This window comes from Mauremys mutica, chromosome 3 (genome assembly GCF_020497125.1).
Source record: "Mauremys mutica isolate MM-2020 ecotype Southern chromosome 3, ASM2049712v1, whole genome shotgun sequence".
Classification (NCBI taxonomy): domain Eukaryota; kingdom Metazoa; phylum Chordata; order Testudines; family Geoemydidae; genus Mauremys; species Mauremys mutica.
In genome coordinates, this window is record NC_059074.1 from 202,694,906 (window position 1) to 202,719,464 (window position 24,559).

Genomic DNA, 24,559 nt, shown 5'->3' on the forward strand with positions numbered 1-24,559 from the left:
AAACATGTGGCAGAGCCAAGTTTGAGTTCTGTGTGTTAAGCACAAGCCCCATCCTTATGCTTTCAAGCTGCCAGTGGCCTTGGAATCCATCTTGAACCACTTATTAGAATTATCTCCCTGAAAATGAATTGAAAGTCTAAGTGATCAGGACCTTTACCTAAACTTCAGAGACGGGTTAATACGAGAGCCCTCTTTGTCCTGGTTCATTGGACGGGCTCTTCTGGCACAACCCAGAGCATTACAAACACTCACCACTTCTTTGTGGGATTACATCATTAGTCTGTTCCTACAAATCAATCTTTCTAGCTATCGGTTTCCAAAATCTTGTCCACAGTGGCTCTCGTGAAAAAACAGACATGAACGAAACTTGTGCAAAGCAGAAAACACAAAAACCCACCACCACCAAGTAAAAGTCTAGCAATGAGCGAACCTGGTTAGATTTGGAGGTTTGCTTCAGATAAGCACCTGAAAGCCACGTATCAGAAAGGTATCCAAAACTCTGTTTTAGCTCCCCAGTGGCTTTTAGAAAGTGGCATTTGCAGTCCTCACATGACAGCCAGAAGCCGAAATCAACAAGCAGCCAACAGGACATTTTTCTTAAGCTCTCAATCATGGGACAGGATAGTGTAGCTGATCTCAACTTTGATTGGCTAACTCTGATATTGGTTGAAGGTGGCAGGTATTTTGTCATATTAAAGAGTTTAAAATGTTCATAGAGATTAATACAAATATATCTGTTCATAGGCACCGACTTCCCCTCGGTGCTCAACCTCCATGCCGCCCCCGGCCCTGCCCCCACTCCACCCCTTCCATGAGGCCCGGCCCCCATTCCAACCCCTTCTCCAAAATCCCTGCCCCAACTCCACCCCCTCCATGCCCCTATTCCAACTCCTTTCTTAAATCTCTGCCCTGGCCCCGCCTCCTCCCCTGAGCGTGCCATGTTCCCACTCCTCCTCCTCCCTCCCACAGCGTGCTAACGCTGCCAAACAGCTGTTTGGCAGCAGCCAGGCGGGCGGCCAGCACTGGGAGGTAGGCAGAGGAGCAGGACACGGCATTCTTGGGGGGGGGGGAGGAAAGAGGAGGTGGGGCGGTGAAGGGAGCTTGGCTGCCAATGGATGCAGAGCACCCACTCATTTTTCCCCAGGGGTGCTCCAGCCCCAAAGAACCCACAGAGTCGGCACCTCTGTATTGGTTCTGATGGCACAAGATTAGACCATGTGTCGTCATTGTTTTATTTTTATTGTGGCTAGGGGCCTCAAAAACTGGAAGTGACCTGGGCCTCTCTGGTGCTCTGAGAGGACCTGGCCTTGGCTGCTTAGCTACCTCAAGCTGTATTTGGAAACGCCAGCCTTTGGGTTTAATAATTCCTTAGTTTAAGCTCTTCTAGCAATAGTACCTGCAAGCACAACATGCTGTCCACCACTGTAAAGTGTGTCCTTTGTTAGAGGCTGGCTCTAGAAAAGAGAGAGAAGTGACAAGGTTTCCCCCCATATTCTCTTGCCATTATATTTTAGCTACATGTTAAGGATCAAACTGCAGTAAGCAGATGTACTTGAAAGGAATACGGATGGCCCAGCTGCAAGGCACACTGATGTTCTGTAAGGCAGCAGTGTTCTTCTGCCAAAGAAAGGTCTGCTTTGAAAGGCAGTTGTACTACCTGTGGGCCACATCCTCTTTCTAAGCTTAGACTTCCTGGGTGTACGTATTTTACATACATAAAGACCACAGCACACTGTTTGCTAACCCATCGGCCCAGGACCACAGCACGATTCTAGGATTTTAACCCGCCTGTGATAAATGTGCTGTTATTCTGGCTGCAGCGTGTTATTTCTGGGGGTATCAAGTGAGCGCTTATTATAAAAACAGAAAATTGGAGTTCCATCTGGTGACTGACGCATGTGACGGTATCACTGCGAGGAATTCCCGTTTCCTGAAGCTTTCCAATTAACTCGGTGCACTTTCCTTCAGGTGCGACACACTTTGCTTTTCAGTGGCGCCCCCGCTTCCAAGCTGTAAATCAATGAGTAGGTTATTGTACTTTTGTAGGAGCGCTTTTGCCAGTAAAATGAAACAGCAAATAATAAACCCCAAGGAGATTTATATAGCAGGAGTTGATGAAACGGTTACTTTCCCCCTTCCTATGGCAGGTTAAAAATAGCTGGAAATTTACAAGAATCTCAAACCAAATCTGAAAACTACAACCTCAGCAACTTGCTGCGCCTGGCCTTGCAAGCGCAAGATTTACTGTTTGCAATTTCTTCAGCTTGTTCGGTCATTTTTATTATTTTTTTTTCAAATGCCCCTCTCCCCAAGTTGATGACAGGCCTGGCAAACACATCTGTGCAAATAAAGCAAGGAGAAAAAAAAAAAAAAGCTAGGGAAACCTTGGCAAAAAGCCCTGCGTGTCTGTTATGGCAAAGAGATACAACCCCAACTCCAAGTCTTCCAAGTTTTAATTTGTCACCTAGGAGATTAGGACTCGAGCATTATTGTTATTAATTTGCACTGCAGTCAGGCCTAGAGGCTTTGATCCAGGCTCAGAGCCCCAGCATGCTAGGCATTGTGGGTAAAATTTTCAAAGTCGATTAAGTCTCATTTTAAAAAATGGCTTCAGAGCCTAAGTCTCATTGAAAAAATCAGCAGGGCTTTGAGGATCTGGGCCTAAGTTCCCAGGTCATTTTTGAAAATGAGACTTGGGCTCCTAAATCACTTGGAGGATTTTGAAAATTTTACCCCATGTAAAAAGATGGTGCCTACCCACCAAGAGCTTCTGTTCTAAGGCCCTGATGCTACAGAGGCTTGCTCACAGGGTAGGCTGTATGCACTGAGTAACCCCATTGAGTTCAATGGGACCTGCATATGGTTAGTTAAACAAGTGTGTATGTCATTGAGGGACTGGGGTCTATTCCCATGACAAGAATAATCAGGCGAATCCAACAAAGACAGGAGGAGCACACGGTAACAGCGAGGGGATTATAAGCAGTGTGATAAAGAGCAGTCACGGGGCAGGGTGGGGGTATTCGGGGGGATGGGGAGCAAGTGTTCTGTATAATTTCTATGCACATTCGTTGGTTTTATCCCTGCCTGAGACATCTGATAAGTGCATTGCTGACGCCGTCAGGCTCTGGCTGCCAGTATTTTCCATTCTGAGACAGTGTCGGTCCGAATTCAAGCCCTTGGCAGTGGCATGGGGCTCTGAGACTCTCCATTTACCCCTCAGTCCCTGAAGCACCTGTTTGCATCCCCTTTTGCCCTAGTGACATTTGTGAATGACTTCAGTTGTCTCTTCTTTACATGACTAAGATGTCCTCATTTCACTGCCTGAGTCCCGAGTACAAACACAAGCTGGCTCTCCTTCTGAATCATTCCTGACTCATGGCCTCAGCAAGGAAACACCAGATGCCCACCCGCCTTGGGACTGGCTTCTTTATTGCCCTTCCAGAAGCCCTTGAGGTCTGGCCATAAAATGACAAACCCCTGCTCCCTGCTGAGACCTCTGCAATAACGTATGACACACCATTCACAAAGTTGAACTCCCTGTTCAAATCAACATCTCTATTTTATAACGATCCGTTTCCTCCTCTCCCTCTTCGCATGGCACACAGTCACGTAAGCAATGAACAGCTCATTACAGCTCCGCTTCTCCAACCTTGCATCCCTCCCTGCTCGGCACTTCTATGCTCGATAGTGCTGTATGATGCAACCATTCTTAGAAAATGCCTCTTCCTCTTAAAACGCGTTGGGCCCGATCCTGTTGGGATCTGAATACAATTGACTGTGGAAAACAAAAACAAAACCTTCCCTGTGAACATTTTTGACAAAAAACTTTGTCTAATTTTTTCCCCCCAGAACAACATTTTCCAGATTTGTGTCAAAAAAACAAAAAAAAAAATGGGTTGGTTGTTTTTGCTTTGTTTTTCGAGAACTAAAAATCTTTTGGCCACGCCCCCACACACAGTGTTTGGTTGTCAGAAGAAAAACGTTTGACTTCCATGTTTTCTAAAGGAAACAAAAATTGTTGTTCAAGAAAACAGATATTATCCACCAAATCTTTCATTTAATCAAAACCCCAATTTTCTGTGGGAAAAAAAAATCTCAATGGAACATTTTCCAGTAGCCCTCTCATTTCCATTCTCCTGCCTGGTGATACACTCGTCTCTGCAGTTGTTTAAATTCTGCCCCTCTGTACAGCATTGTTGATAGCAGCTGTCTGTATTTGCCTGAAAATCTTCACAATAAAAATAAAGGCAAAGGCCCAGATTTTTTAGAGGTATTTAGGCACTGCTGAGCTGAGCATTGCATTGTTGAACTGATTTTGGAGTATAAACCTAATATTCAAAAGTGATTTAGGCACTCAGGAATCTAAATCCCCTTGACTGTCTATGGGATTTTGGCACTCAGTGTTAGCCTTGCTGTGCTCCTACTGAACTTGACAGATGTTTTATCATTCACTTTTAATAGAAACAGAAATAAGCCAATGTGGAGCATTTTTGAAAACTACTGTACCTGTGCTGTAGATCCCACGCACATTTTTTCTTTCACTACATGGAATTTGTTTTTGCCTCGTTACATGTGTTGTGATGCCAACACATAATGGAATGAACAAGGTGGTGGGGGTGGGGATTTCAACATTAACTATAACCTGGCTTGGCTTTGTAGGACACAGTCAAAGGCAGTACGGTCTAGTGGCTTAGGCACTGGAGTGGGACTCCAGAGACCTGGATTCTATCCTTGGCTCTGCCAGTGAGCCACTGAGTGACTTCAGGCAAGTTACTGAGGCTCAGTTTCCCGATCTGTATAACAGGAATAATGATACGGACCTCCTTTGAGATCTGCTAATGAAAAGCGCTAGATCAGAGCTAGGTGTCCCTATTACCATAAATGGAACATCAGTCTCACTCCTACAGCAATTGGATTACACAATTGTCCCACTAAAGTCCAGACAATTCAGAACCGGACTGGATTTTGGCTTGTCCTTGGGTGGGCTCTAAGGATTTAAGAAGGGCGCAGGAAACTTCCCTTCTTCCACCCGCAAAGCTTGTGCAAGTACTAGTCACTGCATTTGCATGGAGCCCACCTCACTCCACAGAAGACAAAGGGAGAAGACAGGGCCAGAACTTTGAGCACTTTCTGCACAGGCTGTGGTATACACTAGGATTAATGCAGGCACCTGGGTGCCCTGCTCCAAAGGATGGTAACCCCCGCCCACTACAGCATTGCAGTTACACACTGTCTCCACATAGATACTGTCAAATGGTGCAATCTAACCTTTAAGGCTTAACTCTGTCCTCATAACACCTGGATAGAGAAGTCAATGGGACTGTTCACATGAGAGTGCCCATCCATTTCCCTGGGTTCATCAGGATACTGAAGGACTAAGGGGGTTAATCACTGCTTCCCAACCAGGGCTGCTTGAAAACTCTCTGTCCAAAATTTTTGGCAAGGGAAAACTGGGCTTTCGACAAAACAAAGAGTTTTAGCAAAGCGTCCGCTTGACTTGGAAATGGTCAATTCTTCGTCAGAAGATCTCCAAATCAAACAAGCAGTTTTGACCCAAAAAACTCAGCCAAACATTGCCCAGCAGTGGCAGTTTTCAGGGCTCTTGGTTTGTGAATGAAGTGTCATTTGTTTTCTGCAGAAAAACCTCAGTTCCCAACCTTCTCCCGCAGTGACACATTCACCATTGGCTTATGCTGGCAAAATCCCAGGCATGGGGCAGAAAGTCTGCTGTGGGGTGGATGAAAGCGGTTGTGACACCTTATCTGGACATCAGCAAATGCATTGATTCACTGCACCCTATAAAAAGCTTCCACCAGGGGTGCATCTAAAGAACCTTCAGTAGAAGCTCAAGCTACCCTAGCCAGCAGAAGCACAAAGTAGGGACTAGTAGAAACTCCCAGAGCCCTGTGCCATGGGTGAAGCCAACTGGAAAGAACTGAATCTGGCTCCCTCATGCAGGGAAGGAAATTTTGCTTTTCCTTGTACCAGCTGGGGTGAATCAGGCCCACACACTATTGTTGCTGTTGATCCAAACCTCACAAATGCTTGTGTGTCCCTAGCTCATAAATGTTCACAAATGTTTTGAGTTTCCACACTCATTAGGACTTAGAGGGGTCATTTGTCAGGACCAAAGAAGTCCTCCCCAAGAACTGTGTGCAATAAGCCAGCAGCTGTCGGCAAACCATGAGGAGACATTCGTTGCAGTCAGCCCAGCCTGCTGTCAGCAAGCAGGCCCCTGACCAGCCCTAGTAAATGTTTTACTGATTTAATATTAAATTAACTGTCCAGGCAGCAGGAGTGAGTTATTTTTAATGACATTCGGATAGGAGGGACTGCGCTTTGCTAGAATGCACCTGTAAAACGAGGATTGCATAGAATTCTGCAAGAGCTATAAAACGTAATGCCCTTTGTATAGAGCTCCAATAGCTAGACACGGGGAATGTTACATGACTGCAATTTGCAGCACGTCCAGTGACAGAACGGGGTTTTGTTAGGAAAGGAGGGGAGTGTGTGCTCTCTAAGAATCAAATGCACTTGACCTTGACACCCCAATTCAGCTCTGCACTGCCCAGAGCAGGTGGCCTGTGAGGATGTGCAGCCTCTATTCCATGGAGTAGGGTGATGGTTAAGAAATCTGGCTTCTATTCCTGGCTAAACTTGGGGCGCTTAGAAGGTAGCTATTATTGTTGCCTATGTAGCATTTTTCTCCCACAGAGATTAAAGCAGTTTATGAAAGTGGTAAATATTATCCAGCTGTGGGGATTGAGGCAGAGAGAGAAAGTAATTTACCCAATGTCATCCAGTAGCTGAGGCATCAACAGAACTCACATCTCCTGCCCTCCAAGCCGATGTTCTAGCCACTGGGATATGTTGCCCTGGGCACTTAATATAAGAGGTGAGGGGGGTTCATGCAGTAGAATCCACTCCTAGAACCATTGTGCTTGAGAAAATGATGGTCATGATTGATCTCATTTACACCTGTTTCAATCCAGCTCCCATGAAATCACACCAGTGCAAAACCAAGAGGAGAGCGGAATCAGGCTAAATGTCCAGAGGAGATGTGGGGAGTGCACACAGGAACACCAATGGGACTGCTTGTATGAGGTTTGCTGTCTACAAGCCCAATTCCTTCTTAGATCTGCATTCTGGTCTCCCATGTGTAACCTTTGGGTGGGCTTGAGTCTACTGCACTTTTAGAACCTAAAAAAACTCCCATAGAAAAGTGCACAGAGACCCCAAATTCAGTCACTTAGGATTTTCAGCAAGTATTCCACAGCATCAGCCTCCCCACAACCAAGTACAAAAAAACACAAGGAAAGAACATGAAACTAATTCTCAAGCACCAACTTTTATAAAAATCTGAGAATGATAAACGAACATAACTTAATTTGTACAACAGAACATGGCTACCCTTGAAATCCACATATATAACCCTCACAATTATACATCAACATAAAGAAAAAATAAATCTCAACAGGTCAGTCTCCACAGAAACACAGTCAGAAGTAACTCTGGGGAAGTTTTAGGTTGGATATTAGGAAAAACTTTTTCACTAGGAGGGTGGTGAAGCACTGGAATGGGTTACCTAGGGAGGTGGTGGAATCTCCTTCCTTAGAGGTTTAAGGTCAGGCTGATGAAGCCCTGGCTGGGATGATTTAGTTGGGGATTGGTCCTGCCTTGAGCAGGGGGTTGGACTGGATGTCTCCTGAGGTCCCTTCCAACCCTCACATTCTATGAGCTCAGAGCTCCCAAAAACTTACATTCAGTTCACCTGAGTTTCATCTGCAGTCTTTGATCACCAAAAATCTACACAGTCTGCTGCGTCAAAAGCATAGCAACATCTTCGCTCCACTTGCTTGCAGAAACCTCCACCTGGAACCCACGCAGACTCTGCCACTTCTTTTGCTGAAATCACTCAGCTACCTAGTGAGTTAACTAATTAACCAACCGCTCAATTTAAGGATGTAGATAAAAACAGCAAGACAAAAAGCAGAGAAGAGCAAAATATCATTGACTCTTTCCCCATCATCACATTTAAATGAGAGAAAAGGTGGTGACTCATACTGCTTGGGACAATTTAACTAAAACAATTTGGCTAAAATCAAACAGTCCAAATACACAATGAAAATAAAAGAAATTAATTTTCCCTCCCAATTTTTCCATTTTGTAATTAACACTGCCAGGGCTTCCCTGCTGGGAGGCTAATGAACAGTATCACTAGTCTGCTGCAAAATGCTTCAGAGTTAGAGGAAACCCGCCTGCTTTCTGCTCTTGCAGTTCAGCTTCTCCCAACACATACAGACTACTTGCCCTCAATGGCGTGTGAGGCCAGCTATAGGGAACCTATTGAGCATACCCAAAACTAGCACACCCGATTCCAGAAACTTCTGGGTGTGGAGTTAATTGTGCATCTGCCTAGCAACAATGACCCAGACAACTCACTCCTACCTAGGGTGACCAGACAGCAAGTGTGAAAAATCAGGTAGGGGGGTAATAGGAGCCTATATAAGACCGACCAAAAAAAATCAGGACAGCTGGTCACCCTACTCCTACCCCCGCACATAGATCTCTTAAAGAGGCATCTACCCATTAGGCATATGGGTTACACATGTATATTAAATTCTATGTTGCCAATAAAAGAGGAGAATTTTGCTTTATGTCACCATCATTTTCTAACTGTTGCTAGTGCCACTTGGAACTGTTATAACTGCTGTTTATTTATGGCAGCTGTAGATGTGCACTCACCCCTGTGGCACCTCCTGCTGGTGACTTCTGGGAATCAGCTTGGTCCCCTCAGGAGCGCCCTCTGCAGGCCAGTGATCCACCTGTCCTCTGGCCCCCCATGTCCCTCCCTGGCCCCCAGTGCCCCTTTCACTCAGGTGCTGCCCCCTGGCAGTACCCCACCAATCTGGGTCTCCCCTCCCTGGGGACCCCCCAACCCACTATCCCCATTTCACCTCAGTTTTGGCTACTGCCCAGTCTCCATCTAGCTCCTGTTCATGTAGACAGACTGCAGTATCAGCCACTCATCATAGGCAAAGGGGTCTGGACTGGCTGCCTTTACCCCCTCAGGCTGCCCCTCTGCAAGCCCAATACCTAGGGGGGCCTAGAACTAGGCCCTGCAGCCTGGAGAGTTGCCAGCCTAGGGCTTCCCAGCTCCTAAGGCCTTTCCCCAGCCCTGCCTCATGCTAAGTCCCCTAGGTGAGTTCCCCAGCAGCCAGGCCTGTCTCCCCCTCCAGGCAGAGAGAGACTGCTCCCTCTGGCTTCCCTGGCCTTCTTATAAGGCCCCATTGCTTAGTTTGGGGCGTGGCCCCAGCTGCAGCCACTTCCCCCAATCAGCCAGGGTTTACTTTGCCCAGCCCCAGCCCTCTGCAGGGCTTTTCCAACTCCTCCAGGGCCGGAGCGGGTGCTCACCCGGCTACAGCAGCCTTTCTGCTTTATTAGTTCAGATGTCACATACCCTCGGTGGCATTCCAACTGAGACTTTGACCAACCCCAAGACGTCCGAGACATTATTTTCTTTTAAAAGAGAACACTAAAGCTACAAAGTCTAAAGAGAAGGCAGTGAATATAAAAAACAGACTCTTAATACTTCTAATGAAAGGTAGCAATTTAAATCTTAGATTATAAATACTAGATTATAAATAGGGCACAGGCTGGGATTAAGTTATAGGATTTGGAGTTTTTCACCACTAGGTGTCAGTCCCCAGGGATTGGGCCTGGGGCCAGTTTTGTTCAACATCTTTATTAATGATCTGGATGATGGGATTAATTGCACCCTCAGCAAGTTCGCAGATGACACTAAAATGGGGGGAGAGGTAGATACGCTGGAGGGTAGGGGTAGGGTCCAGAGTGACCTAGACAAATTAGAGGATTGGGACAAAAGAAATCTGATGAGGTTCAACAAAGACAAGTGCAAAGTCCTGCACTTAGGAAGGAAGAATCCCATGCACCGCTACAGGCTGGGGACCGACTGGCTAAGCAGCAGTTCTGCAGAAAAGGACGTGGGGTTTACAGTGGATGAGAAGCTGGATATGAGTCAGCTGTGTGCCCTTGTTGCCAAGAAGGCCAATGGCATATTGGGCTGTATTAGTAGGAGCATTCCCAGCAGATGGAGGAAAGTAATTATTCTACTCTATTCAGCACTGGTGAGGCCACACCTGGAGTACTGCATCCAGTTTTGGTCCCCCCACTACAGAAGGGATGTGGACAAATTGGAGAGAGTCCAGCGGAGGGCAACGAAAATGATTAGGTGGCTGTGGCACATGACTTATGAGGAGAGGCTGAGGGAACCGGGGTTATTTAGTCTACAGAAGAGAAGAGTGAGGGGGGATTTGATAGCAGCCTTCAACTTCCTGAAGGGGGGTTCCAAAGAGGATGGAGCTGGGCTGTTCTCAGCGATGGCAGATGACAGAACAAGAAGCAATGGTCTCTAGCTGCAGTGGGGGAGGTCTAGGTTGGATATAAGGAAACACTATTTCACTAGGATGGTAATGAAGCACTGGAATGGGTTACCTATGGAGGTGGTGGAATCTCCATCTTTAGAGGTTTTTAAGGCCTGGCTTGACAAAGCCCTGGCTGGGATGATTTAGTTGGTGTTGGTCCTGCTTTGAGCAGGGGGTTGGACTAGATGACCTCCTGAGGTCTCTTCCAACCCTAGTATTCTATGATTCTATTGGGTTGAATCCAGGATAGGTAAGAGAATACTATCTGATGGCTACTCCATGGCTGATATGATTGAGAAGGTGGTGTCAATAGAATTCCTTGTTAACATTACAAACAGCAGAATCACAATTCAGCACCCGTAATTCCACTCTTGGCAGAGAGGTTCAGGATTAAGTGGGAATAAAAACAGAACCCTCACAGCCTTTAATTTTTATTCACACAATTAGTCTCGCTGAGAACGAGAGGTCAAGTATTCAGCACTGCAAGGTATTCACTAACAGAGTCTACAGCTCAGGTTTGAGGCAGTATGGAAAGCTGTCTTGCCATTGCTTGCTTTCTGCCTGCTTTGTGTGCTGAGACTATGATATGTTTTTCAACGAGTTCTATTTAGCCACAAGACCATAGAGAACACAGGGCCGGATGGGACCTCAAGAGTCATCTACTCCATCACCCTGCATTGTGGCAGGATTAAGTTTATTTAAACTATCCGTGACAGATGTTTGTCTAACCCAGGGATTGGCAACCTTTGGCATTTGGCCCATCAGGGAAATCTGCTGGTAGGCCGGGCCAGTTTGTTTACCTGCAGCGTCCACAGGTTCGGTCGATTGCAGCTCCCACTGGCTGCGATTCGCCGATTCGCCGCTCCAGGCCAATGGGGGCTGTGGGAAGTGGTGTGGGACGAGGGATGTGCTGGTCACCACTTCCTGCAGCCCCCATTGGCCTGGAATGGCAAACCGTGGCCAATGGGAGCCACGATTGGCCAAACCTGCGGACCCTGCAGGTAAACAAACCGGCCTGGCCCGCCAGTGGATTTCCCTGATGGGCCGCATGCCAAAGGTTGCCGATCCCTGTTCTAACCTGTTCTTAAAAAACATCCTTTTTATTACTAACTAGCCTGGAAGGCCATTACTTACCTCCATCTTCAAATTCCTCCTCCGGAATAGAGCTGATTGTGACCAGTTTTTTGCTCCCATGAAAAATTTGGTGAAACGAAAAGTTGTTTCATGTTTGTCACAATTTTCCACAAAAAAATTAGAGGGTTTTTTCATTTGTTTTTTTCCTTCAAAATACTAAAAACCCCAAAACTGATTTCCCCCTTTGGTTTTTGGCAAACAAAACCAAAATCAGTTTTGTGTGGGTTGTTTTGGAGGGAGGGGGGAATGTCTGAATGTCACACAAAAACCTATGTGTTTGTACCGGGTCAAGCAAATTGAGACCCTGATCTTAAATGGAGCCTGCAGAAGCAAATGTCACAGAAATAATAATAATGTCAAAGTAACATAACAGTTTTTGTGAAAATATAGCAGTTTAATGTTGGTTTTAGAAGTGATTTGTGCGAACAACATGCCAGTTTCCTCCAGGCGTGCGGTTCAGTTTTGGGCTTGAGGATTATGACATTATAAGAAAAACTAGGCAATTTTGGATGATCTTTTTATAGTTGACAAATATAGATAATTCACTACCCAGGCAACTTTAGTCGAGAGAGTCAATATGTACTTTTCTCGAAGGATGTGGTGAATTTGCTTAGTCCCATTTCTGTGTTTGATTTACAACCACATGATTTCATTAAATAAGAACTTAACATGGAGATTTCTGCCAGCCACGTTTAGTCAAAGTTGTATTCCACAAATCCCCAAATTCGGGGACAGTGGGTGGGGAACTGTCATATTTTTCCAGCAGACATCCCTTTTGCCCCTGGCCTTTTTTCTAAGCTTGCAAACCAGCATTTCTTGTCTCCTAGTAGATCATGAATTTTAACTTTTTCACTTTGTGGCACTGTGAAGATTATGATGACTTTACTTTGTTAATTAACAGCAACTTGTGAGGAAATACAGAATACATTCTCAAGCTCAGTGTTTCAGGCTTGAACTGGTTTCCAATACTTGGAGTTCTCTCCTACCCACATCTACTGCAAGCCCATAGATTCACACTAAAGGAGAGAGACGTGTGTAATGAGGTTCTCCCCTTTAATTATGGGATGAGAAACCCATATCTTGGCAGCTTAGTTACATTAACACAGAAAGAAGCGAGTTCCAAAGAAAATTCAGTAATGGAAGAAAAAAAGAGGATGTAAATTGGCCAAGCAGGTAAGTTACATTTATTGGGCCAAATGTTCAGCTGGTGTAAATCACCATCGCGCTGTTGATTTCAGAGCAGCTTCTCCAATTTACATGAGCTGGGGATCTGGCCGATTCTCTTCTTTCTACCATGTGCTAAAGGCCAAAACTATGTGCAAATGCTAGCACTGCTCCTATGTTATTCTTCGCCTTCACACATACTAATGCACTTATTCTGGGCCAGATCCTCAGATGACATAAATTAAGGGAGCTGCAGCTGATGTAAATTGGGGTAGCCTCACCTAAGTTACTGCAGCAACACAGATGTACCCCCGCTAAGGAGCTGGTTCCGGAAAGGAGGTAAGTGTAGACTAAATATAGAATGCCAGACCTCAACCCGAAGGGGCAGCTGAGGATTCTGCTGGCACGGCATGGCTCACTCATCATGAAGTAGGGGAGAGAGAAGGCGATCTGGTGATCCCTACCCAGCGTAACAGTTCCTAGAAGATTTCTTCTTTTCTGACACTCCTTTATGAGCTGTTCAGGCCTTTGGCTTCAGATCACAAACACAACTGTCAACCCACTACCATCCGCCATGACTCATGCCACAGCATGTCTTTGAAACATCTTAAGTGTTCTGGTCATTGCCCCTAGTAATTGTGTTTACATCATCACCAAGAGAGAGATACACAGTGAAGAGGAAAAATAGACAACACCACTTAGTGCTTTTGGCTTATTGTTTGAATAGTTAAAGACTTTGCATCTGGAAAGAATTCCGTTAATTTGTGGTTAGCACCCATATATCAAATCCATGAGCTTCCAAGTAAACAGATGTCACTGTAGCTGCCATGGAGGGAAATTGGCATTGCTAGCTTGTGGAGAGAAGTAAGGGAACATACTGGTACAAACTAATCCAAAAAGGAAACATTAACCCAGATGCATGGAGGACAATGAATGAATTGTTCCTTAGTTGAATTCTTCAACTTTTAGAGTGTATTAAAATGAAGAGCAATTAAACCACAAATAACTCAAAGACCAACTTTAACTCGTAAATTACACACACACACACACACACACACACAATGTATGATATATATAATACACATATGGAATAAAGATCATCAAAGATCACATCCCCATGATCATGAGGATAAAACTTTTATACCCCACCATCATGCACTGTATTCTCCATATAACATAACCTAAATAACCAAGTGACTCATAGTCCCTTGCTTTTGCCAGCCAACTTGAGACACAGTAAAGATGTGTGACTGTCAGGCCTGGTCTACACTGCGGGAGAGGAATCGATCCAAGTTACGCAACTTCAGCTATGTGAATAATGTAGCTGAAGTCAACGTACTTAGATCGACTTACGGTGGTGTCTTCACTGCGATGAGTCAACTGCTGCCGCTCCCCCGTTGACTCCGCCTGTGACTCTCGCGGAGGTGGAGCACAGGAGTCGATGGGAGAGTGCTCGGGGGGGTCGACTTATCGCGTCTAGACTAGATGCGATAAATCAACCCCCGCTGGATCGATCGCTGCCTGCCGATCCAGCGGGTAGTGTAGACATACCCTCAGAGGGCAGGTGTTCAGCATTAGAGCAAGGTACAAAAAGAGGAGAAACATTTTGTACGCTTTTTTTTCCAATTTCCCCTTGTTTTGAAATTTTAAAATATGAAGCATTTAAAATTTGAAAATATCAAGCAGCTAATTGTAAAATGAGGCAAGGGGTAAGGAGACGAAAGGTTTTGTGAAATTTTAAGATTTCAAATTTGGAAACTTCACCTTTAGAAATCTCATAAAAATTTGGGAAATTCCAACCAGTTATCCTCAGCACTTTCTGAAAATCAAGCCCTTCTAAACATGCCTCAGGTTGGGCACCTAAAATCATAAGTCATTTCTGAAAATTTAGGCCAACATAACTGACAAAAAAACCAAAACAGACAAAAATATTCCAGCCATTTCTTAATAAAATGTATAATTTATCTTTTTTAAAAAAATATTGGCAGTATTTTTGGTAACCCTGTACCTGTGAAGCCAGGTGCCTTACTCAGATTTAGGGGGGAAATATACAATTAATAAATTTAGGACACACTAAATAAAAACATCCACAGTAACTTTGCTATATACTAAAATGTCCCAACTTGCCTAAGTAAGATGTTAGTGCTGTGAATCCCACGGGGAAGATGGGAATCTCCCTTATCTATCTCCTGTTTCTAATTCTGGTATTAGTGGAGTGAATATTACCTGCCTCTGTGATGATCATATGCACTGTTGTTGTCGTCGTGCGGGTCCCAGGATATTACAGAGACAAGATGGGTGAGGTAATCTCTTTTATTGGACCGACTTCTGTTGGTGAGAGAGACAAGATTGAAAGCTTGTCTCTCACCAACAGAAGTCGGTCCAAGAAAAGATATTACCTGACCCTCCTTGTCTCTCTCTGATGACTGTCATTTAGAGGAAGAAAATGCTACACTTGGGGGAACAGAAGGAAAGCGATTGGTGACAGGTTGGATTAGAATCATAATGCATGTCTGAAGCTGCTCAGAGGTTTGGAATACTAGTGTAAGTCCCAGGTCAATGGGCAGAGGGGAAGGTGAAGTGGGCAGCGGTGTGTTGTCAGTGCAATTTATTAGAGAACTCTGCAATATATCACGTGTATTGCCACCACATCTTGTGTATGTGTGTGTGTGAATGTAGACAGATCAAGAGAGCCACAAACAGAAAATATCCGTTGCTATTGAATATATCACTCAAGTCGAAAATCTGCTCATCAGGTATAAGTAGAATCTAGCAGAGGACTGCAGAACTGTGGGGGTAGGGCCGGGGGAGAGGGAAAACAGAACCCAGGTAGCTCCCCCCTGGATTTCCTCCCCTGGATCTAGAATTGTGCAGGGAGACCCACACAACTGGGGGCACTAGGACCTATGCAGCATCCCCCCACGGCTATGTAGCCTTGGGGAAAGTAACTGCAGAGAGGAGCTAGCCAGAAACCGCAGAGCAGCCACAGAAGTATCTTAAGAAGGGACCATTAGTTACGGATGATGTCATCAGACTGCTTTTTGAAGGTCCCATCCCCTGTGCTGACTGGCTGTTTGCTGCAAACCCATCCCCTCCCCCAACCCCACTTCTGTGTCTTTCCATCTAACTCATCCCCTTCTAACACAACCCTACCAAACAGACTGCAAACAACAGCAAAAATCGTAGAACTGATGTGATGCTTGCAGCCTTCAGCTGCTTCACTCTGCTTGTGCGTTCCGTCTCCTTCCCCTACCCTGTGTCTGTCTGGTCTATGCAGACTCTCAGCTGTTTGGGGCAGAGACTGTCTCTTGTTCTGTTTGTACAAAGGGGCCCCGATCTCAGTGGGTCTCTCCCACAATAAGCCTTATAAATAACAGCAAGGTCCTTTTCAGAAAACTAGCCTTTCTGTATAGCAACGGAATGATCATACTGCATGCTGCTTCGTTCACTACAAAGCAGCAAATTCTTCTTTAACCCCAAACATATTTTAACTTTCTACTATGAGAGACCAAATTTTGGTTTATTTTTGTGATTAACCCTAGTTGCTGCTGAAAGACCAAAGAGTTTTTTCCTAGGTGCAGAGATGGATTTCCAACAGTATCTAAATGACTTAGAAGCACAAGTCCTGTGAACATCCCATCCAGAGTTTAAAATATCTTCTGTATTACTATGTTCACATTATTTGCTGTGGGCAACTAGGAAGTTTGTCAGCTAGGCCTGCAAGAAATGATTGCCTAATATAATAATAAATCAGCTGCAAAGTCATTACCACCTTTAGCTAGATTTCCCAGTGCATCTTGTAGAGGTCAGATTTTCCAAAGAGCTCAGCTCCCATTTACCACCAGAATAAGTGGGCAGATTCTGTCAGCTTCTAAATGCTGATCAGTTTTGAAGATCTGGTCCCAGGGGTCCACCTCGGAGGCTGTGATCTTGCAATGAACTCCCTGCAGGTGCAGAAACCTGGCCATGTAAAAGTCATTCCTACATTGGGGCCTTAGACCATCTTTCTTTCTTTCTGTGGATTGTATTGGTACTAACCATGTGCTTGTTTGACAGGCTAGGTCCTATGTCTGGCACCAGTGAAGGATTAAGTGACGTGTAAAGCAATCTCAGATATCACTCCCAAGAGACAGTTAAAGTCCAGTCGGGATGTATCTGTACTTTTATGTCATTTCGAGCTGTGGAAAGTATGTCAGGTGGACCCAGGCTGAATGAATGATTTTGCATCCACGTCACGTGAAATTGGTTTTTGGCTGCTGTTGTGTTTTTTTAAAGACAGGCGTAACTCTGAGATTGTGGCTGCATTTCGCTTTGAATGTGTTCAAACGTTGCCATCTGAGTAGTGTGTGCTTTGTATATGGAGCCCCACTACATAAGCCCATGGGAATTCTACAAGCGGAAGGAGTGCAGCGCGGGCAATCATTATTTTTTATTAGCAGGAATATTACAGTCATATTAAAAATCTCCCAGGCAAGATTGGGACCCCCTTTGCGTTAGGTGTTATGCAAACACATAGTAAGAGATGCGAAGAATTTACAATCTCAACAAAGGGTGGAAGAAAGGAAGGCTCTATTGTTCTTATTGACAGATGGGAAACTGAGGCACGGAGAGAGTTGGACCCAGATTTTTAAAGGAATTTAGGCCTTGCTGCACTCAGCATTGGCTAAGTGATTTAGGAGCCTTAAGTTTCAATGCCCCCCCCCCAAAAAAAGAGAGATAGGCATGTCAGAGTGCTGGGCGAAGCAATACCTAAATACATTTAACAATGTGGGGCTAGGCGCTTTTAATCCTCTCAGTAGCATAGAACTGCACCTTGGCCTGGGAGCAGGAGATTTACCCCTTCCCTGTATCTGCCAAGCACCATTCTATCTGCTAAGGATGCGTGTTGGACTCAGGATATAGTCTGCATTTGCAGCTAGCGTCGACAGCGTTTGAACCAGTGATCTAAAAGGTGCAAGATTCTAGCATCTTATTACTATTCCTGTGAACTACTGAATGCATCCCTTATGCTGCTATATATTTGATTATGGTTCTAGAAAAAGTTCAGTCCTTACAATTAGTGTCAAGCCAGTGGTAAATCCCTCTTTGATTTCAGGGTGTATGCCTGTGCTTTCCTTCACCTCACACATCTGCTGGCATATTTACAGTAAGTGCTCAGGGTTATTTTATTAATTTTGTTTTTATTTTTGAATTAAAACTGAAAGTTCCCCAGGGAAATTATGCAACGGGAAATAGCCACTTCTATAAACTTGACTCACAGGTTTTATTGATTATGGTAAATGTAATTATTCCATTTAAACCCTGTTTAAACAAAAAAATGTATCCTTTTCTTCCTACATGTTTCTTCCTGTTTTTGTATCCTTCAGCAGGCTGGAAATATATTAATTTTTGTGTTTTAAAGAGAAAGATTCTAAACTAGGTTGGTGGCTTTTTGTTTTATACCGTCCTGTAATTATACATGAAAAATTAGACACCGTGCTATAAAACTTATTCAAAACATCCTCAAATTGTTCTATTAGCAGCTGAATGGTATTAAATGAATTATACCTTTAAAATAAGCAAAGAATCCTGTGGCACCTTATAGACTAACAGACGTTTTGCAGCATGAGCTTTCGTGGGTGAATACCCATTTCGTGGGATGCATCCGAAGAAGTGGGTATTCACCCACGAAAGCTCATGCTGCAAAACGTCTGTTAGTCTATAAGGTGCCACAGGATTCTTTGCTGCTTCTACAGAACCAGACTAACACGGCTACCCCTCTGATACTTGACACCTTTAAAACAGTCTTTTGAGCTTTGATCCATACTATACGTGGCTTTATTTGCACAAGAAATCAAAGAATTCAGGGGTGAAGGGGTTAAAATAAAGTGTAAAGCTGTGTGAAAAAAAGAGGGTCATATTTCATTCAGGAGTTATCTAACAAGTACCTTGCCTTATTATTATTAAAGTTGAGCTTACAGGTCTCAATCATGATTAGGGCCCATTGTGCTAGGTGCTGTACAAACATTTAAGGGATGGCCATGCTCTGCCCAGAAAAGCGTGCAATCTAAAGGGCAAGTGAAAAGAGTGATTGTTATCCCCAATTTATAGATGGGAACCAAGGCACAGAGACACTGACTGATTTATCCAAAGTCACACAGGTAAGGCTGATTGGTCCTGGAATTCCCATTCTATGGGAAATTCCAAAATCAATAATAATCATTCCACAATGGAATAAAAACTCGCACGTTTGAAATTTTCCATGGAAACACGGGAATCCCCAAATCCATTCTGACTAACTGAAACGGATCTGGCTCCGTTAGCCATCTGGAGCTCTAGTGCCTGGTTGGTGGGCTACTGAGAAGCCAGGAGTTGAGAAACATTGAGAGCCCTGGCTCAAGCAGATGTTCCCATGGCTGCCTTGCTCTGTAGCAGCCTGCAAGGGAAACCTGCCCCGTTTCTGTCATAAGATTTGATGAAAGTGACACATTCCCTCAAAACATTTAATTTTGACAAATTGGTATTAAGCGACAGACCTCTGAGGTAGAGCTAAAAATTGAACTCCAATCTCCTGAGTCCCAATCCAATGCCTTAACCTCAATACGATCTTTCCTTTCGGTAGTACTCCTAAGTACACTATACTTTGGCAGTCCTCAAACCCTGTCGCCGAAAAACATCTGTTCTTCTCTCTTGTGTTCTCAGGGGCAAATTTTGCCAACAAAAAATGTGTCATTAATATTTTTAGTTTAGTTTAAAGATTAAGTGATTCATACAGTCTTGTTCCAAATAGAGAGGAACAGGCAACTAATACTGCCACTACTACAAAAAAAAGCTAAGTGGTTCAGTTTTATGTTTTTCCCATTAACAAAGAGCAACTGTATCCCTTCAGTCCAACATTCTTTGTTTTAGACCAAGGGAGAGATTTTCAAATATACTTGGTGTTAATCTAATTCCCCTCTTATTCAGATCAGTGGCAAAACTCCCATTGACTTCAATGGGAGTAACATTAGGTCAATGATGAGTGACCCTAAAGCAAGAAAGAATCACAGTAAAGTCTTACAAGAGCACACAGTGTGTGTCTCCTCTGACAGTCTGCAGTGGGTCGTTCTTAAAATGGCAGGCAGTCTCTGCTGCAAAGGGGAACTTTTTTCCATCTAAAGTTGCCGTATCCAGAAAACAAGTCATAAGACATACAAGTTACGTACCCTATGTTCAGCGCCTCATGCTCATAGATTTGCTCAACCTCATATAAATGTACTGTTCTCCTTAATCACTGCGTTCCTCCAATGCTGGCATTCTTTTTCTAGCACCGATCACAGCTGGAGCTCTCTCTCTTCTTCATATAAATCTCCATCACCTTCTTTTTCTCTCAAACTTGTGACAGTGATTCCTTCTTTAAACCTATGTAAAAAAAAATCTATTGTATTGCAACTAAAATAGGGCCCAATCTTGCAAGCCTTTATTCATAGGACGGACCTTCCTCTCATGAGCAGTCCGACTGAATACGCTGTGACTAAGCCTATGACCCAGGACTATTGCCTTGAATATGGGTTTGCAGAGTCTGATCCATAGTTACCAACTATGCCCAGAAATTTGCTAGTGTGGAGAGCTACTGGTACCAGTGATTGGAAGAATCAAAAAGTCACTCTGCAAAGCCCTAGAACAGGGGTTCCCAACACGGTGCCCGTGGGCGCCATGGCGCCCATGGGGGCATCTAAATGCGCCCGTGTACTGGCCAGCGGACGAGCATCCACCGAAATGCCGCCGAAATTCGGCGGTGACGCCTCCGGATGACACTGCTTGCCACCGACAACCGGCATCATCCAGAGGCGTCACCGCCAAAATGCCGCCAAATTTTGGCAGATGCTCGACCGCCGCCACGGTCCTTCGTCTGGCGCCCGCCAGACGAAAAAGGTTGGGGACCACTGCCCTAGAAGCTCAAAGGTATTTAGGTGCCAAACTGCCATTGGGTAAATTAGATGCCTAAATACCTTTGAGCATCTGTGCCCAAGCTACTCCTGCTTTAGAGGCAGTGGTGAGCTGGAGCCGGTTCCCACCGGTTCGCGGGAACCGGTTGTTACATTTAGAAGCCCTTTTAGAACCGGTTGTCCCACGTGGGACAACTGGTTCTAAAAGGGCTTTTAAATTTAACAAAAGCCCCAGCAGCTCCCTACCCTTCCCCCGGCCCCAGCTCACCTCACTCCGCCTCTGCCTCCTCCCCTGAACGCTCCCAAGGCTTCTCTTCCCCCTCCCCGGCTTCCCGCGAATCAGCTGTTCGCGCGGGAAGCCTGGGAGAGCTGGGAAGGAAGCAGCGGCTGGACGCAGGTGAGCTGGGGCAGGGGGACGGGGGTGCGAGGAGGTTTCCAGGTGCTGCACGGCTCCGGCCTGGCCCCAACCCCATCCCTGGGCAGCGTGGCTCCGGCCCGGCCCCGGCCAGCTGGGCGCCCTGACTCCGGCCCCGGCCGAGCGCCCTGGCTCTGGTCCCAACCCCGGCCGAGCGGCCCAGCCCAGCCCCGGCCCGGCCCCCATCTCCAGGCAGCGTGGTAAGGGGGCAGGGAGCATGCAGGGGGTGTTGGATAGAGGGCAGGGGAGTTGGGGACATGGATTAGTGTCGGGGCGGTCAGAGGGCAGGGAACATGGGGATTGAATGAGGGAAGAGGGTCCCGGGGGGGGAAGTCAGGAAGGAGCAGGGGTTGGATGAGGCGGCAGGGGACAGTCAGGGGACAGGGAAGGCGGATGGATGGGGCAGCAGTATGGGGAGGGGGCTGTCAAGGAACATGGGAGGTTGTATGGGGCAGGAGTCCCGGGGGGGGGCATGACCCCCCCTCATGGGGTGAGGAGGAGGGAACCGGTTGTTAATATTTTGGCAGCTCGTCACTGTTGAGAGGAACACTCTTCAGAGAACTCTGAACTTCACTTCATAGAGTTTTCCTGCACCATCCCATGGGTGATTTCATGGAAGAGAGCAAGTTGGCCCATGGTTTCAGGACAAAACTGGAAGTACAGTATCCCAAGACGTTTTCAGGCCTCCATAATTGGACTATGTGCTTTTTAAGAACATACAAACTGCCATACTGGCTCGGACCAAAGGTCCGTCTAGCCCAGTATCCTGTCTTCCAACAGTGGCCAATGCCAGGTGCCCCAGAGGGAATGAACAGAACAGGGAATCACCAAGTGATCCATCCCCTGTTGCCCATTCCCAGAGAAATAGCCGGAAATAAGCACTTACCCATTTTTAAACAACTTCCATTCAAAATAACTAAGAGGTCCAGATCCTCATCTGCTGCAAATCGCCATTGCTGCGTTGAAGTAGCTGGAGCTATGCCGATGGGGATTTAGCCTTCAATGTCCACACAAACCACTTTTGATGACCCTGCACAAAAATGTAGACTAAAGATGAAATGAGGAGGAACAAAACCAGATCACAAGCCAGGCTGGTTTTGTTTTCCTCTTTTTGGCAAGAAAATCTTTCCAGGAATGTGCCCTGATTGCAGTACATATTACACTGAGCCCTTGGCTTAGTGAGCCCATTGCCACAGATGTCAATCTTACTGCCCGAGCTCCTAGGAACATTTCAGTTTCCTTCCTCTTAATGGCCACCACATTTGCTCTGCCTGCAATGGGAATTCAGCCTTCGCAACAGATCCCTGACTCTTTCTTTGGCTGGATGACTCACAGAAGAACTATTCTGCAGACCGACCGACCGACCTTGGAAACATGCTCCCAATGAAATTAACAGTACCTGATATCGATCTAACAAGGGAGGATACAAACCTAGAGTCAACCACCCTCATGGCCACAGCAAAGGATTCTATGTAATTATTAAGCCTTGCTTCCAGTAGCACTCAAAGCAGAGCAGGCAGGATGGTCCTGTGGTTAAGATACTCATCTATAATTCAAAACATATGGGTTGAATAGTTGGTTCTGCCACAAACTACTTACATTAGTTCATGCAACTCACTTAATTTCCCTACACCTCAGTTTCCCCATCTGTAAAATGGGGATAATCATATTTTCCCCTCTCACGTGGTTGCTGTGAGAATAAATATGTTAATATTGGTGAGATTGATTAGATACTATGGTGATGGTGGCCATATAAATATATAAACTCAAATTTCATTTTTGAGATTCAAAAACCAAAGATGTCTGATGTTTCACATCTGCAGAATGGGATTGAAAAAGTAGCTGTTATTCTACATGCTGGAACACACTATATAAGAGATAGTTCTGCTTGACATTTTTCAACCAAAAAGTTTTTGGGTTAAAAAAAGGGGCCTTTGCTGAAACTAAGTTTTTTTTGCAAAAAAAAAAAATCTATACTGTCAACATCTGTCACGAAAAATGTCCTGCCTTCTTTTATTTTTTTTTCCAAAAAATATTTTAAATATTCATTTATCAAAAACATTATCAAAATTGAAATGGGTTTTCACCAAATCAAACATTTCAATAATGCTTTCTACCATCTTTTAAATACAATTTTCATTTTTAAAAAAAATTAGTGAAAAAAATTAAGTACAAAATGGATGTTTTGCACTCTTCTAAATGAAAACAACTTCAACATTTCTTTTATTGTGCAAAAATAGGTTTTCATTTTTTGGCCAATTCTAATGAGAAGTGTCACATTACAAATTGGACTGGAGAGAGGATCAGCTATTGGGCTACGGTTCCCTGCCCTTGGCCCATCGTATTATCTAGATATGTACAGTTTCAATGGGCCCATGTAGCACAAATGATAAGTATTGTCCAAACAAACCAATGGCAAAGATGTTCAGGTTGATTAATATGTTAACATTGTTCATTTCACTCCGTACTTACAACCTAGTGCTGTTTGGAGGACAGAAGAATCTTTAGCAGAGATGAGAGGACTTTGATTTTGAAAGTCTCATTTGAAATACTTGTGTGGTATATACAGTGGTTCATCTACTGAGAAAGATGAAGGGCTAAGTCAAACTTGCTAGGATCAGTATCTGTCATTGCAAGGCATTTAGGAGTGCAAAACATCCATTTTTGTACTTTCCTCACTAAGCATCTGACTAAAGAAGACTAATGTACATATAGATATTTTCAATCTGTTTCAGAGGACTGCCGTGGCTGACGGCATAAATATAGCCATATTGAAGGTAGCAGCACATTTTGCTACAGCTCAAAACCTTTCAACGTTAGTGCAAAATGTTGTTTTGGGTTGAAACGTTCCATAAAAGATATCAAGACTGGGAAATGCATTTTTGTCATGTGTAATGTATAAAGATTTAATAAAACTATGTCTGACTACTTAGGGCTTGCTTAAAATCAGGCCCCCTTCAGGCATCTCAGGTTGGGAATATTGAGGGATCTAGAAACCACTAGCTACTTTTGAAGATGTAGGCTTCAGTCTGCATAGCTAGAAAAGGACAAATACATAAAGAGTGAAATGGCTCAGTGGGAAAACAGTCAGTGACTTCAATGGGACCAGAGTTAGGCCAATGCCAAGCATTCTTGAAAACCCCATCCCAAATATTCATATAAGACCTGATCCTGAGAAGTCCTGAGCTATTTCGGCACCCATGGAGGTCCATGTGCCAGTAAATACAATCACAGGCATTAGATGAGGTTTTCAAATAACTATGTACCGTTATACCGTTACACAATAATACAGACCTAGACCTACTCCCATTGTAGTGAATGGCAAAACTACTGACTTCCCTGGAAGCAGGATCAGATTCTATGGCCCCAATTCCGCAGATCACTGAAGTATGTGCTTAACTTTAAGCACGTGCTTAAGTCCATCTCTATCCACCCAGGCCCTGATCCTGCACTGTTAAAATCAGTGGGAGCGTTACCATTTGCAAGCTCCAAGG

General features: G+C 44.8%; 1 long non-coding RNA gene across 1 annotated transcript in view; it reads right to left on the reverse strand.

The window, feature by feature from the left end:
* Positions 1 to 3,586: 3,586 nt before the first annotated feature.
* LOC123366982 overlaps positions 3,587 to 24,559 on the reverse strand; it is a 128,109-nt gene continuing 107,136 nt past the window's right edge. Inside the window, exons 3-5 of the long non-coding RNA XR_006578249.1 lie at positions 21,952 to 22,095; positions 19,928 to 20,123; positions 3,587 to 3,775 (exon numbers count right to left, since the gene is read on the reverse strand). This is a non-coding gene — a long non-coding RNA (uncharacterized LOC123366982). The remainder of the gene's footprint in view (positions 3,776 to 19,927; positions 20,124 to 21,951; positions 22,096 to 24,559) is intronic.